The 16,692-nt window shown below is 42.2% G+C and overlaps 1 protein-coding gene and 1 pseudogene across 11 annotated transcripts in view; both read right to left on the reverse strand.

The window, feature by feature from the left end:
- Positions 1 to 16,692, reverse strand: part of LOC147375312 (BEN domain-containing protein 5) — a 1,469,512-nt gene that overhangs the window by 430,416 nt on the left and 1,022,404 nt on the right. The gene's annotated exons all lie outside the window — the stretch shown is intronic.
- Positions 9,465 to 15,593, reverse strand: LOC147375314 (small ribosomal subunit protein uS5 pseudogene; annotated as a pseudogene).

A 16,692-nucleotide genomic window follows, 5' to 3' on the forward strand; every position in this document is an offset into this window, starting at 1 on the left:
TGCCATTGTCCGTTTACTCACCTGTTTCCCCACTGGACTTGAAGTTTCCACCAACAGGAGCTCCTTCATGTCTGTGTTTCCGAACTGGCACAGAGCCTAGCTACAAGCTTCTGCTTAGTAAACATGTGAAGAATGAGTAAATGAATGAGTGACTATAACCTTACTCTTTTCCCTTAAAAGGATTCGTTAAATGTACAATCAGTGATGATATAACTTTTACATCTCTATGAAACCTTTCATGCACATTGCCAAATCAGCAGAAAATTCATCATTACAACATGTTGGGATTGTTGATTCAGGAAATGTGATACCCAAACCCTGATGTAGTCTCAGATCTTTATTAGACAAGTACTCTAGTTAATTAATATGGGGTCAACTTTTAAGTAAACTGTTTCTCTAAACTCTGCCTTTGGTCCTCAAATCTCAATTACCCATGCAGAGTCTGTACCCCTTTCACTCAAAATGGCTTCTACTATATCTGTCTGCCAAGAATACACGTCTTTGGCCCACATGACCAACTGGGAAGAAAGATGGACTGAGAGCAAGGCCTGGGCCTGGAGTGACCTGAGAATATGACCCGAGTACCACCAGAATGATGTCTCACAGGTACTTCAAAATCCACGTCAACTAAAGTCATGAGTTTTACCAAAGCTTGCTCCTCCCCTTAGTGACCTGTCTTTAGCTCAGGGTATGGCATCACCATTCTCTTGATTACTCAGATTAGAAACCTAGGTGTCATTCTAGAATTCCCTCCACTATTTACCTCTCTCTCTGGTATCCTATCATAAATAGATCTTAAAATGTCTGCTTCTCCATTCCTATAGCTACTATCTTAGTTAAAGACTACATAATTTCTCATGTTGATTACTGCAATAATCTCCTGCCTGAAGTCTCTGCCTCCAGTAATCTCCACAGTAAATTCAGAGGTATCTTTCTAAGATGCAAAACTGACCATGTCATTCTCCTGCCAAAATCCTTTGGAAGCATATTTTTCTCAGTAGCTACCTTGAATTGGTGTCCTCAGTGGCTTTTGCTCTCATCAGTCCTCAACGATGCTCCAGCCATCTTGAACTGCTTTGACTTTCTCCAGTATTCCTGATAGTTTCAGGCCTCTGGAGTCTTAAACCAGCCTGAAACATTCTTTCACAGATCTTTGTCTAACTTCTGCTTACCTTTAAAGTCTTCGCGTAACTGTCATTTTCTATGGGAAGCCTTCATAAGATAACTGATCCAGCTGGATATTAGCTCCAAGAGAATGAGGCTATGTCTTCCTCAGTGCCTGGCATGGTGCCCTATACATATTGTATTGCATACTTGTTGAATGAATGAAAAAAATGAGAATAATGGGAGGAAGGAAACTGATACTAAATACTGATGGACAGGGAGGCCTGGTGTCCTGAGGTTCATGGGGTCGCTAAGAGTTGGACACGACTGAGCGATTGAACTGAAATACTGATTATGTGACCAGGCACTGTCCAGGCTCTATCTCATTAAAGTTATTTAGTCCTCATAACAACACTGATGCGTAAAACATCACAGTCCTCATTTTTCAGATGGAGAAATGGAGACTTAGAGAACTTGAGTAACTTACTTAAGGTCACAGAGCTGGCAAAGGCATAGCAAGGACTGATTCCAAAATCTGTATCTTTCTATTATTCCATATGCCTAGCATGGAGCTCGTAGCATATGAGATAATCAAAAAGCTATTGTTAAGTGAATAAATAAATGAATATAGGGAGATCATAGTTGCAAATAATATAATTCATTTCAGGATGAATACATATACCCAGATAATACATATACCTTCTCTGTGGATGGTAGACTGAAGCCATGAAATTAGAAAATGATTGCTTCTTGGAAGGAAAACAATGACAAATCTAGTCAGTGTATTAAAAAGCAAAGACATCACTTTGCTGACGAAGATCCATACAGTCAAGGCTATATATGGTCTTTCCAGTAGTCATGTATGGATGTGAGAGTTGGGCCATAAAGAAGGCTGAGCACCAAAGAACTGATGCTTTTGAACTATGGTGCTGGAAAAGACTCTTAAGAGTCCCTTGGACAGCAAGGAGATCAAACCAGTCAATCCTAAAGGAAATCAATCCTGAATATTCATTGGAAGGACTGATGCTGAAGCCAAAGCTCAAATACTCTGGCCACCTGATGTGACAAGACAACACATTGGAAAAGACCCTGATGCTAGGAAAGATTGAAGGCAGAAGAAGAGGGTAACAGAGTATGAGAATCATTGAATGGCATCACTGATTCAATGGACATGAACTTGAACAAAGTCTGGGAAATGGTGAGGGCCAGGGACTGGAATGCTGCAGTCCATGGGGGTCACAACTTGGCAACTGAACAACAATAAGAACAATAATGCCTATCTTTGTCCAATGAGTCTAGGGATAATTTATCATCCTATCTTCTTGCATTTTGCAATAACGGCCACTAAGGAAATATTACTGTCCCTACTTGATAGTTGAGACAGACAGATGAGAAACCTGAGACACGCTAAGACCCCCCAGTTAGGTTAGTGTGACCAGTCAGGGACCTGCACACAGGTCTGACAAAGAAATAGAGACCCGGGAGAGAACCAGGGCTATAGTCACCGGTAGGAAATGGGGTTTGAGGCAGAGAAGTTCACGTAGTGTGTGCTCTGGCACAGAGACAGGCAGGACCTAACTGTAACAGTCAGACAAGAAGTTAAAGATAGGAGCTTGGGAAAGGAGTGGGAGGAAGGCAAAGCTCACCTATAGCTCCAAAGACCTTTGCAGTTCTCCCTCAGATGTGCATGATTGAGTCCAAGCCCATTAGACTTCCCAAATCCATCACGTCCAGCTGTCATCATTTCTTGCCTAGTCAATTTTAACAGATTTCTCACTGGTCTCACCCCTCCCAACTTGCCACTGGCAGTCCAGACTCTGCACTGCAATCAGACTGATTCTTCCATTAGGAAATCTCTACCATGTTATTTCTCTATTTTATTTATTTATTATTTCTTCATTCATCTGGAGGATGAAATCAAAACTTCTTAGCATGGCATTCAACTCTTCTAGGCGATCTCCTATCACCTTCACATTTCTAAGGATATCACCCATTCTCCCCATGTCCCACACCCAATAAATATTTTGTCACATGCTGAATATGCTGGGGCTTTTGGTACCTTGGTACATGATGTTGACCTTTTCTGATCCTGAAGAAGTCTTGGGCATCCTTCAGTTCAGTTCAGTTCAGTTCAGTTGCTCAGTCGTGTCCGACTCTTTGCGACCTCATAAATTGCAGCATGCCAGGCCTCCCTGTCAATCACCAACTCCTGGAGTTCACTCAAACTCACGTCCATTCAGTCGGTGATGCCATCCAACAGTCTCATCCTCTGTTGTCCCCTTCTCCTCCTGCCCCCAATCCCTCCCAGCATCAGAGTCTATTCCAATGAGTCAACTCTTTGCATGAGGTGGCCAAAGTACTGGAGTTTCAGCTTTAGCATCATTCCTTCCAAAGAACACCCAGGACTGATCTCTTTTAGAATGGACTGGTTGGATTTCCTTGCAGTCCAAGGGACTCACAAGAGTCTTCTTCAACACCACAGTTCAAAAGCATCAATTCTTTGGCGCTCAGCTTCTTTCACAGTCCAACTCTCACATCCATACATGACCGCAGGAAAAACCATAGCCTTGACTAGATGGACCTTTGTTGGCAAAGTAATGTCTCTGCTTTTGAATATGCTGTCTAGGTTGGTCATAACTTTCCTTCCAAGGAGTAAGTGTCTTTTAATTTCATGGCTGCAATCACCATCTGCAGTGATTTTGGAGCCCCCAAAAATAAAGTCTGACACTGTTTCCCCATCTATTTGCCATGAAGTGATGGGACCAGATGCCATGATCTTAGTTTTCTGAATGTTGAGCTTTAAGCCACCTTTTTCACTCTCCTCTTTCACTTTCATTCTTCAAGCCCAGCTCAAATACCATTCCCTCTGTGAAACTTGCGGCCCTCCGAACACTATGAGGACAGTTAACTGCATCTGTATTTCTGCTTCTGGAGCACTCCTCACATGGCTCTGGAACAGCAAAGTGTTGTCCTGTTTCTTTCTCCTGTCCCCATCTCAGGCCCTGGAATGGGCATTCCTTCATTTAGCAGTTTATTACAGGTTATGATAAAGCATTCAGACGAACATCCAGTGGAAGGGATACATGGAGGGTACATGCTTTCCGCAGACCCACACCTTTGCCCAAATCTCCCTGTGTTCGCTAACCCGTAAGTATCCTCCCTAGACCATTAGAAACATCATGAGAACTTGTTAGAAATGCAGATTCCTAGGCTGTTCCCCAAATCTGCTAAATTGGAAACACGGAGAGTGGGATCCAGTCCCGAGGTGATTCTGATACATAGTAAATCTTGATAACTGGTGCACTAAACAAAGGGTTAAAGGAATCAAAGAGGAATTCTGTGTGGGAAAAATCAGGAAAGGCTTCCCAGCGGAAGAAGCATTTGGATTTGGCCTGATAGAGATTAAGATTTAGATACAAAGAAATAGAAGGAAACCTCTTTCCTGAGAGAGAAAATTGCAAGAAGGAAGTCAAGAAGCTAGAGAATTCCAGTGCAAGATCAGGCAATGTGTTGGGCCCTGTTGCCTGGAGTCTAGAAAGAGCGAAGAAAAGTAAAGTAAGATCAGCCTGTTAACTAAGCGGCCTCTCCCACCAGCCCATACACCCCTCCAGAGAAAGGAGGTGAGGACTGTATTTGACTCAGCTTTGTGTCTGAAAGCTGACTCAGAGCAAGGGCTTGGTGAATGTTCTAAGAATGACTGATTGAGGACAGCTCAAATGAAGACTATTAGAGAAATAGGTTTTCTGTGAGACCAGCCATATCATGCTACTGCTCCTGAAAAGGAAAGAGCAGAGAAAATGGTTCCTCTGCAGCGAGAGCAGAAACTTTCCCATCTGGCTCCATCTAGTGTCTTAATGGGCAGATTTCTAGTCTAGGACACCTCTAGCCAAGCGCACAGCCTCTGAACGTTATGCTGTAGGCACCTGGGTGGCAGGGAGGCAGGGCAGCCAGGGCATGGCTTTAAATTGAAAACAACTTTAAGTCTGAGCTTTCTTGATTTTTTTTCATTTGGTTATTCTATTTAATTTTCCTGTGGTTTTGGTGTATGTGTATGTGAGAGAGAGAGAGAGAAAAAGAGGAGGAAAGGAAGAGAAATCTTTTGCATGTGCTGAATTCCGAAGACTCTGCATCCAGAATCTTTGAGTTCCCTTATCAGGGCATATGTGATGCATTTTGGCCATGTTCTATAACTTCCACCAGGGGGTATCCCAGACTCTAACAAAGCAGCATGCAAGCCTTGGGCTTGGGAGGGGGTAATTTTTCTTTAAAAGTGGTCAATAAATTACTGTCAATGCCTTTGATAAGGATAAAAAGAATGCTGTTATTCTTTCTAAGGAATATATTTCTAAGAAATTATTTCTAAGGAAATAATGACAGATGCAAACATATGTATGGGTGTTCATTAAACTGTAATAGTAAAAAATTGAAAATTACCTAAATATGGAATAAGAAGAAGTAATTAAATAAGCTATTCACATACATGCTATGGATTATGCAATTCTTAAAACACATTTTTTGAAGAATATTTAAAATGTAGGAAATGATCATAATATTTCATTGGGTAAAAAAAGACAAATGCAGTATGATACCCATTTTTATTAAAAATGCACAAAAGCACAAAGAAAAAATTTGGCAAGAAGTACAGTGACATGTTGACTTATGGACTTAGGAGCAATGTAAATTTAATTATTCTTTTATATATTCTCTATAATGAGGATATTTACAGTTTAAACGTGGCATTAACTTAAGAATTGGACAGTAGCATGAAAAGAAGGAAACTTAGAAAGTGAAAAGGGAAATATTAATCAAATGGGAACATTTAATCAAATAAAAAGAATACAGTTGTAGTGATTTGGAAAAATATATTTTGCCAATATTATCTAGTACAACCCAGGCCCCATTATTATTGATGACTAAGAGGTTACGTTTGGTGTTTCAACAAACTACTTCCTATTTTTAAAAGCATTAAATACAATTAACGTGTTAAGCAATGTACTTTTCATGAGCTAAATGCCACGTATGAGACAACAGATATATAGGCAAGTTGAAAATTTTAACTGAGTCCAGGGCAGAAGATCATATATCCTTGATATTGTCCATTCTGAATGAGCCTTATATGAACAAAATTATTTGTGTAATAATAGCTATGCTCCCCCATATATTTTCATATCAATCTCACAAAAATCCCATGATCAAATCCTGATTGACAGATATGTATACTACTCCTAAAACACTGTTTTGCAGAAGTGGCAGCTCAGGTAAGATTTTCTGGTATTTCTTCTGCACCTAGCACTGAGCTAGACATTGTGCCTGTTCTCTCATATTTATATCAACAAATCTTTGCAGAAATCTATATGTGCTATTAGCCTTGCTTTGCAAAGGAGAGCATCTGGGCTCACAGAGGGCAAATGACTTCCCCAAAGTCATACAGGTAGCCTACAAGCATTAGTGCCTGGTATCAAGCCGCGATCTGTCCCCTTGCAAGTCCAAGCACTTCCCACCGTATTTTCATTTCCCAAAGGGGTCACCTCCAGGGGAGAATTAAAAGGATGAAGGAGGAGATGCAATGTCTGAAGCTCTCAGAAGGCACCACTGTGGTCTGACTCCTGCTCTGCACTCCAGTGACCTTGAGCTTGAAAGGGACAAAGGAGCGGACTCCCCTGATGCTCTGTGATGAGTCAAGAGGAAAGTCAGCTCTCAGGGAAACAGCTGGCCTTTCTCCAGCAGCCGGGCCTGAGAGATAAACAGATCAATGCAGACACTCGTCTCCACCTAATGAGCTAATGGCACAGCCAGGGTACTGCATTATTGGATTGCTGGTCATGCTGAAAGGGTCCAGAGTTAAGCAGGCGTACTGTGGGGGTGGAGGACTCACTCCCCACCCCCTGGTGAAGCCTGGCTCCTTTGTATGAATGCTAGGTGTGATTTGTTCCCTTTGTTTGTTCATTGTTTTGTTCGTGTTTGTTGTTCCTCACTCCCCTAGGAATGTGTTGAGATTTGATGAAATGATGTCAATGACCTTTCTGCTCTGTAGACAGAGTGCCACAGATGAAGGAAACACTGTCCTCCCAGGAGGCAGACCAGTGTGTTGCGAAGAATCCCCACCCGGCATTAGCACAGCGGCATTCTGATCCCCACAGTGATTTGACGTGGTATTTGGGCACACTCCTGCCCCTCTCTGATGTCAATTTTCCACGTGAACCATGAAAGCATAAGAGTGAAAGTCGCTCAGTCGTGTCTGACTCTTTGCAACCCATGGACTATACAGTCCATAGAATCCTCCAGGCCAGAATACTGGAGTTGGGTAGCCTTTCTCTTCTCTAGGGAATCTTTCCAACCCAGGGATTGAACCCAGGTTGCAGGTGGATTCTTTACCAGCTGAGCCACAAGAAAAGCCCAATAATACTGGAGTGGGTAGCCTATCCTTTCTCCAGCGGATCTTCCTGACCCAGGAATCGAACTGGGGTCTCCTGCATTCCAGGTGGATTCTTTACCAACTGAGCTACCAGGGAAGAAGCATAGGAGGGACTAGAGTAAAAGGTGTTTCTGTACCAGGTAACGTGTTATGAACCCAAGTAGCTCACCTGACACTGACAATTATATTAAGTTACAAGTATGTAATCCTGCTGGTCTCTATAAGCCCAGACAATGGTTAACTATAAATAATGATAATTCTAATAATAACTACAAATGAATGTTTATTGAACATTCTACTTTTCACTCAGAGATAATCACCATCACTCATCACTAGCATCAAACTCTTGCTCTCTCTTCTTGAGCTGTCTCTCTCTGAATTTCTTTCTTGACTTTTCTTAGTACCCTCAGCTATATTTCCTCTGGTCTTTTGCAGTGGGCATGAAGCAGGCAGCCCCCTCCAGAGGCAACCAGAGCATCTCACTGAGCCAGGTCTCAGGTCGCCCTTGCCTCACACTAATTCATTAGCTCCTGCACAAGTCTATCACCAGCGTACACAGGCTTCTGGGTTTATAAATACACCAAATGGCCATTACTTAATGGCACCTGACTGAGGCCCTCCTTAGGAGCCAGGGAATGCTCCCAGGGTTGGAGGCACAGGCAGGAATCTCCCCCAGAGCTCATTCCTGAATATTCAGGTTCCTGAAGGGAGACTCATGGCTTGCTGCACGGCCACAAGACGAGTAAGGAGCTGGACAGTCTCCAAACTAGAAGGGTGCCAGAGAGGCCACCATCCTCAACCCATGACTGGAGAATATAAATTGACATCACAGAGGCATTCTTTGAGTTTGTTAAAAATAGAACCTTTATATATGTCCTCCTCTGAGGCGTCTTCAGAGGGATTTTGGCCTAAAACTACCTTAAGGGTTCAACTATCTCAGTGGTTTACAAATTTTTACAACTGCAGAATTCTTTGTACGTAAGAAATTACATTCAAAAGCCATAGAATCAAACAGATGAAGATATTGTTACAGCTTCCTGGAGCACAGTTTGAAAATCACTAATCTAGTCCAGGATTACTTTAGTCCTGCTGGTGGTGAAGCTTTGACCAAACAAGGATCCCTGCTTATAGTCTGGCGCTCTTTCCCCATCTACGCATTCCCCACCCGGAAATATTTGCTTAGATTCTGCTATGTTAAATCTACTGAGGGAATCAGCAAGATTGCACTGAAGTCCACACAGAGCTCACAGACCACTGATGGTCTGGCCAAAGATAAAAAGGCAGAACCCTACAAATGGACTAGATTAGGGTTTCTTAACATTGACTCTAGTGATACTTTGGACCAGATCATTTTTCATCATCAAGCATTGTCTTACGCACTGCAGGATGTTTAAAGTAGCCATGATTTCTACCCACTAGATGCCAGTAATAACCCCTCTCAAATCTTGACAGTCAAAAACGTCTCCAGACATTGCCAAATGTCCTCTGAAAGTAGGGGGCAAAATTGCTTCCATTAGAGAACTGTGGATTAGCTAACTCAAGACAGCAGCATAAGGGATCTCACCAGGTTGCATAAAATTAAAGGCCAAATAAATGATGAAGACAGTGTTGTAAGAATTCTGAGAAGAAGGGGCTCCTCTGCACCTATGCTCTCAGGGTGGTGATACCAGCACAGTGCAGAGGAAGGAGGGCAAGCTCTTGGCTTCAAGTGGCCTTGACCTTGATTGTCTTCCCACCCTCAGCTCTGGCCTGGAAGCTTCATGGGGAGACTCCTGGACCAAGACAAGACCACCTGGCCTCCATTCCTTGCTGTGCCATCAATTCACAGTATGGCACTGGCCAAATCCTTCTCCCCTCTGGACGTCGATTCCCTCAACCATAATAAGGATAGAGAGCAAGGTCTGTAGTCTCACCAATAATCCTTTTTTTTTTTTAACCAGTTTCATTTACTTTATTATTCTTTTTATAAAATTATGTGGTGGCTACAGCTGGGGCCTGGGTCCTCTTCATGGAGACTCTGGTATGGGTCTTCACAAGATGGTCAGTGAATTCCTGATATGGAGACTTGGTGAACACTGTCTCTTTCCAGAGGTCAGGGGCGAGATAACTGTAGGTCTTGGAAACAGCATCAAAAGTGGCCTTGGCGAAGTTGCCCAGGTGGCAGTGCAGCCCCTGGCAGAAGTGTAGCATTATCGATGCCAGCTATCAGCAGCAGCTTCTTGGGCACAGGGGTGAGACGATGCCAGTGCCTCTGGGGGCAGGGATGAGGTGCACCAGCACAGAGACACAGCGGCCAGTCACCTTGCAAAGAACTGTGTGGGGCTTGCCGATCTTACTCCTCCAGTAGCCTCTTCACACAGGGACGATGGACAGCTTGGCCAGGATGATGGCTCCACAGATGGCAGTGGGTACTTCTTTAGAACACTCGTTACCCAGATCGACATGTCCGTTGTAATCCCCGATGGCAATAAATGCCTTGAACCTGGTCCACTGGCCAGCACTGGGCTGCTTTTGCATGGGCATAATCTTCAAAACCTCATCCTTGAAGGATGCTCCCGAGAAAAAGTCAATGATCTCAGACTCCTTGATAGGCAGAGAGAAAAGGTAGATCTCCTCCAGGGTCTTGATCTTCATGTCCTTGACCAGGCGGCCCAGCTTGGTAACGGGGAGCCACTCCTTGTCCTCAGCCTCGCCTCCGCTAGCTTCGCGGCTGCGATCCCGGCCCTGGACACCACTATTGACGCCTCCACGGAAGCCACTGCGGCCTCCCATTCCAGGGCCCCTGGGGCCTCCTGGCCCTCCTGTAGCACCAGGGTCATCCCATTTGGTGTTTTCACTAAGACGAAGGCAATAATCCTTAAGTTCCCTCCTAGCTCATGGATTCCATTTTCTAATTTTTGCCGTAATCCTAGAAAGAGTAAAACCACGTTCGGCTGATGACTACTTGATCTTAGGCTTTCTCAGCCATATCTGAAAAGCCATTTCCTTGGATAGGTAGGTTAGAAAGGAAAATACAAAGGGAGTTTATGCTCCTATCCATACCTTGGAATAATAACAATGGTTAATCTTCATTTGTGGGCTTCCCTTATAGCTCAGTTGGTAAAGAATCTGCTTGCAATGCAGGAGACCCAGGTTTGATTCCTGGGTTGAAAAGATCCCCTGGAGAAGGAAATGGCAACTCACTCCAGTATTCTTGCCTTCAGAATCCCATGGACAGAGGAACCTGGAAGTTTACGGTCCATGGGCTCGCAAGAATCGGACTTAGCGACTAAACCACCACTACCAACCTTCATATGTGGCTTTGTAGTTTACCAAGCACCTTCACATATGCTATTCAGGTACATGATCCTCAAAACAACCCTATGAGGTGAGAATAATTACCATCATTTCACGGATGAGTCAAGGTTCAGTGTGGTTGAGGGTCTTGGCCTCAGGTCACACCCAGACCTCCTCGACTTCAGGCTCCTTGCTTCAAACTCCAGCTGTCTGTGCTACACTGAGTGTATTGGAAACTATCTCTCTAACTCTGCCAGAGATAGGATATAAAGGCCAAGTGACTAAGAGATTCAGGCAGAACAGGAAGGGAAGCGACAGCATGCTGAGGATACCATGCTGACCCTGATAGGGGCGACAGAACTTGCTGAACAAGTGCCAAACCAAGTGCTTTGAAAGAGTAGAAAAAAGAAAAAAAAAAAAATCTTCCTACTGTTTGCCTGCCAAGCCCCTGCACAGGGACATGGGTACAGAGTTCTGCTTAAGGTTTAATTCTATTGATTACACATTCCATTTTCCAAAGTGCCATTTGCCTGAAGGAGCAGGTGGTGTTTTCGGCATCCATTTAGCTGATGTATTAGCCATGTGGCTCAGTGCATCAGCAGGCCCGAGTCATCAATTTACGGCGAGATGACAGAGGGAATCACTCACTGCAGAATCCTAATGGGGAGAGGGGGAGGGGGGGATGGAACACACGGAAAGGGACAAAAACAGTGGGACTGTGGACCTGACTGGGGCCTGGGGACGCAGGAGATGAGTGGCCCAACATAGGACCTTCGGTTGATAACAGCAAACACTTAGGACCTGACTCTGTGGCAGGTCCCAGGCTGGACACTGGGGATGTAAAGGGAGTTGCAAGAATTCCCACCTCCAAGACCTCAGTTTTATGGGGAAGGCAGACATAAACTATTAACAACAATAACATCAGGTATACATTACAATGGAAGGATGTGGTAGGTAGCAGAAGAGTATTTTAAAATTCCACAGTTACAGTTCAAGTCCCAGCTTCATCATTTACTAGCTTTGCAGTTGTAAAATTAGAGGCAAAGTTAGGCTGGATGCTCATGGAGAGTAGGCACTATATGTCTTATACATTTTTGAATGCCCACTGCCCCAGTCCAGAGTCTGGTATTGCCATCATAATCACCAAAGAATATTAATAGTATAATCATGAAAACAATAAAAGTAATCATAAAATAACATTTCCTGAGCTCTTGCTACGTTCCAGGTCCTGCCTAAGTGTTATATGTCTTTTCATCCTCACAACAAGCCCATGAATTAGGTACTATTGTTATCTTTATTTTATAGATGAGCAGATGGAGCCTCAAGGAGGTTAAATAACTTTCTCATAGTCACACAGCTTGTAAGTGGTGGTGGAGCTAGGATTAAAATCCAGACCTGTCTGGCTCCATAGCCATACAGCCATTCAACACTGCAAAGTTCGGTTATCTCAACTGTACTCAAGTTATTTAACCTTGCAGAGACCCCGTTTCCTTATAAGTCAAGGGCTCTATTTTATTTTTTCCTTTATAGATTGTTGTAAGCATCAAATAAGACAATGCACGTAAAGGATTACTTAGTACATTCTAAAAAGCTCAATAAATGATACTTACCACTATCCCCATTCTAAAGATAATTATGTTCAGAGAAGAACTCTGAGGGTCAGAGCCCATCTAGTTTTTAAGAGAAACCTCTCCAGTGCCTGTGTGAGTATCTTCTCTGATGCAATGAAGGTGCCTCCTCTGGCCCCCATCCTTGCTAAGTGTTCCAGTATGGTTCTTTTTAATTAGATCATTCATGTTTTACTTATTATGACTCTTGTCATTTGCCGTGCAACATGAGGTAGACTGTGGCAAAGGCAAAATGTGAGCAAAGCAAACAATTTCTCAGGTAAAGCTTTACAAATTGCATTTCAATAAAAAGGCTCATTGGCCCTTGAGTTTCAGGGAGGAGATTTACCTGACAGAAGTACATAAGAGAAGGACGGTAACCACTTGCCTTGGAAGAGAGCCCCACCACCACCCTATCTGTGTCTGGTGTGGCTACAGAACTCCCTTCACCTTATCTGAGACGGCAGTGTCACAGAAAGGGATACTCACTGGTGTTTCATCACTCATTCACTTATTCATTTATTCAGTGTATATTTTTAGAGGTCTTGCTTTATTCCAAGTACCATACTGGGCACTGAACTTAGAGAAATGAATAAGATTGCTACCTAAAAATTTAAAAGGGTGATATGTGCATAGTTGCAAAATGATGTGATAATTTATTGTCATGCTATTTAAAATAATGATAATTTAGAACCATCTCAACTGTAAATACTAGTAGATTTTAAATAAAGTATGGTACATCATTTCAAAGGGATATTATTCGACCATTTAAAGAATTTATAAATAATTTAAAATAATGTGGTAAAATGTTCACAGTACAGTGTTAAATGATATAAAACTGTATATATAGTATGTTGTATATATGGGCTTCCTCATCACCTCAGTCACTAAAGAAACCACCTGCCATGCAGGGGACTGGTTCAATCCCTGCATTGGGAATATCCCCTGGAGAAAGAACTGACAAGCCATTCCAGTATTCTTGCCTGGGAAATCCCATGGACAGAGGAGCCGGTGGGTTACAGTCCATGGGGTCTCCAGAGTCAGACAAAACTTAGCAACTAAACCACCACTGCCTAACTATATATACAGATATGCAAATAACTAGTCAGGAAGAAAATATTCAGTTTAATAGCATTTATCTTTGGCAATGGTATTAAGGGTGATGTTTTTCTCTGATATAATGTTATTTTGTATTTACAAAATTTTTTACAATGCACATATAGCAAAAAGGTATCCAAAGGTATCCCTATCCAAAGGTATAAAATAACTATTATTATGTTAGAAGTATGCTTAAAATACTCCTGGCACAGAAAGGAGTAACTTTTCCATTTTATAGATGAACAAATTGAGGTTCTCAAAGATTATGTATAATAGTTCTCCCAAGGCTTTCCAGCCCATAGTTGACTGACACACACTTCAAACAAGTCATCTGATATAAATCTAGAACTCTTCCCCCAGGACTTTCTAAGAGCCACTCGCCTGAAATGGGGGGTGGGGTTGACCCGCCTACAAGGTCTCCAACGATCTGCCACAGCTACTATTCTAATTGTTCCAGAAGAACCCAGAATTCAAAAGGTAAGTCCAGAAATGACTCAGTGATAGTTGCTAGCTGTGGATCTGGAAGAAGTGCCTATTGCTGTAAAAATAATCTTGACTGTTTACATTTCAACTCTTCAAGATTTATGGTATTTGAACTAGAAGAATAATATAGGTCTGAGCACGTATTTAATGTTTTCGTTTAGATTTAGAACATACAGCCCCAGCATTGAGCTGATTTGAATGCCTGAATATTTTAATATCATTGTATTGTGTGCTCAGCATCCATGATTAAATATACATCTTCAAGTCCAATTTACTTTTAGCTTCATTATGGTCTGTTACAACTGGCATTCAATGAATTCTGCATTTGGCCACATAACCCAGCTCCATTTTTTTTTGCAATTGTACTCTTGTGTGCATATATTTGGGGGCATGTAAAACCGAACACTCTTTAAATACAAGCAAGTATTTCCTATCTTGAGAAGGACCTCTTTTCTCAGTTATCTGTGAACATTAGAGCACAAGGTAACTGAGATATCACTGAATTCAACCTTCCAATCCTATTCTTTTATCTGTTTATAGGGCCCCTTCTCTGGGCCCCAAGCTTTATTGTTGCAAACATTGTAGGCCCATCTCTCTGCCAAGAGAATATTCAGACAGGAATAGGAATTACAATAGGAATTAAATTCAGAACTCTTGGATTTTTTTTCTTTTTGCCAAGTTTTCATCATAAAAAAATTACGGCTTTACAAGTATCTTTCTAGTTTTTCATTATGTATCTATCCAGGTAGGAGGATAGGTATATATTTTAACAATGTGTTAGCTAGATTTATAACATAGTATTTGGATTAGACTTTCTAGGCCTCCATTTGTTCCCTCGCCTGAGTCTTGCAAATGTTCAAGGTGGGCCTGCAACTTTCCCCAGCTCCCAGCTTACTGATAGGGTCTTATGTGGGCCATAGACTTACCCAAGGAATCATGACTTTGCTCCTTTCTGTATTACTAGTGCATATCACATTCATTAGCACTTGGAACACACCCAGTGTATAAATTAATTGAGGCAAACTAATTTGGAGATATTTTTCATTTGTTTTGTATTTTAAATTGGGGATTTTATAAATGTAACAAAGAGGATAAATTCAGGATACATAATGCTAATACTGTTTACTAAACCATCAATATATATGTATATACATATACACATGCATATATTCAACAAATTACAATCAATATGCATATCCAACAACAGTATGACTCTGCAACCTGAGGGGTTGGAATATGGCGATTGACTAATACATAAGAAGGTCAGGTGTCTCATCTCTGACCACAGGGATGTATTTCCCTCTCATCCCACAAGTTTGAGTGATTCCTGCAAGCAAGATCAGTATTGAGGATTCCCCAAACTTTTATCAGAAGAAGAGATAAATGCTGTACAACAAAATGTTCAATGCACTTTGAAATTATCTTTATATGAATATACATATATATGTATGTGTATATACACCATTTTATATTATATAATGTTATACATTTGTGTGTATATATCTGCCATGATGCCATAAAGCATAATCTACTGGGTACCTATAGCCGCACAATTGTTTCCCAAAGTCTGCAGGATCTTTACTGCCTCCACCCACCACCCACATCTTCATCTCCACCCTTCCCCCATCCGAGGAGGCATTCTCATTATAGGATAATGATAGTGGAATAGAACTCCATCACTGGATAATGATTTCCTGTGGTTGGATGAATGAGGAAGGCAGACTTGGGCACCTTCAGAAACTGAATAGCAAGGGGCTGCCAAAATGTTGATTTTCAAAGAGGAAGGCTTTGGTTCTGACACAATATTCCACTCAAAGTTGAAACATTACATGCAGAAGGAGATAGCACATTTAGGTAGACAAAGGCCCCTAAAAGACTGAGATAAGACTAAGATATAAAGTGGTTGACCACTTCGCATGACAGGGGTGATTTCAATCCTTATTGGGTTGCTCTCTATGTTAGGCAGCTGAGCTACTTTGCTACTTGAAGACAAGTTGGCATCTATGTCCTTTTGAAGTCAGTGTGGGTCATGGGAGATCACCATCTGTTGATAAATGGCTTGAATGGCAAGAGACCTGGAATGTCACTCAGGACAGACGTACTTTTTTCCCTGCCTGCCTGTACTCCAAGGCATCACATTAGACCAGGCTTTAACCTTTCTGGGCCCCTGTCCTCTCATCTATCAAACAGTGTGTTGACTGGAGGTTTCGGAAAGCCTAGAGGCATCTGACTTGACAACTTCACATCAATATCAATGTAACTAATTTTCTTTCATTTCATAAGGAGTTCAAATGCAATACATCCAGTATGCAGAGGGGAGAGGGTGTTCGACGGTCAAGTGTGCTTCTTGAGGAATTCTGGTACCTTAAACTTGGGGGAAACTTTGAAGTTCATCTATTTCAGGATCTCTATGAATCCTGGATGTTTTGCTGGAACCTCTGTAATGGGGGAAGCTTACTACCTCCCCAGGCATCCCCACTGGCTGTTGGTGAACTCTGATTGCCTCAAGGTCATTTGTCTGTTTCTTTGTTCACTCATTAATCAATTATTTCAATGCCTAGTAGGTCAAGAATATATAAAGCACTGGAGTCCCAGATATGAGCCAATGTGATCTCTGCTCTGTAATCACTCGACATTGAATTGAGCAGCATAGTTGAGTGGGCATTGGTGGGGGTGGGGTGGTGTGGGCAGTAAGGCAACCAAACATGT

This window comes from Bos grunniens, chromosome 3 (assembly GCF_055505025.1).
Source record: "Bos grunniens cultivar Pamir isolate PY7600 chromosome 3, Bosgru_T2T1.0, whole genome shotgun sequence".
Lineage (NCBI taxonomy): Eukaryota > Metazoa > Chordata > Mammalia > Artiodactyla > Bovidae > Bos > Bos grunniens.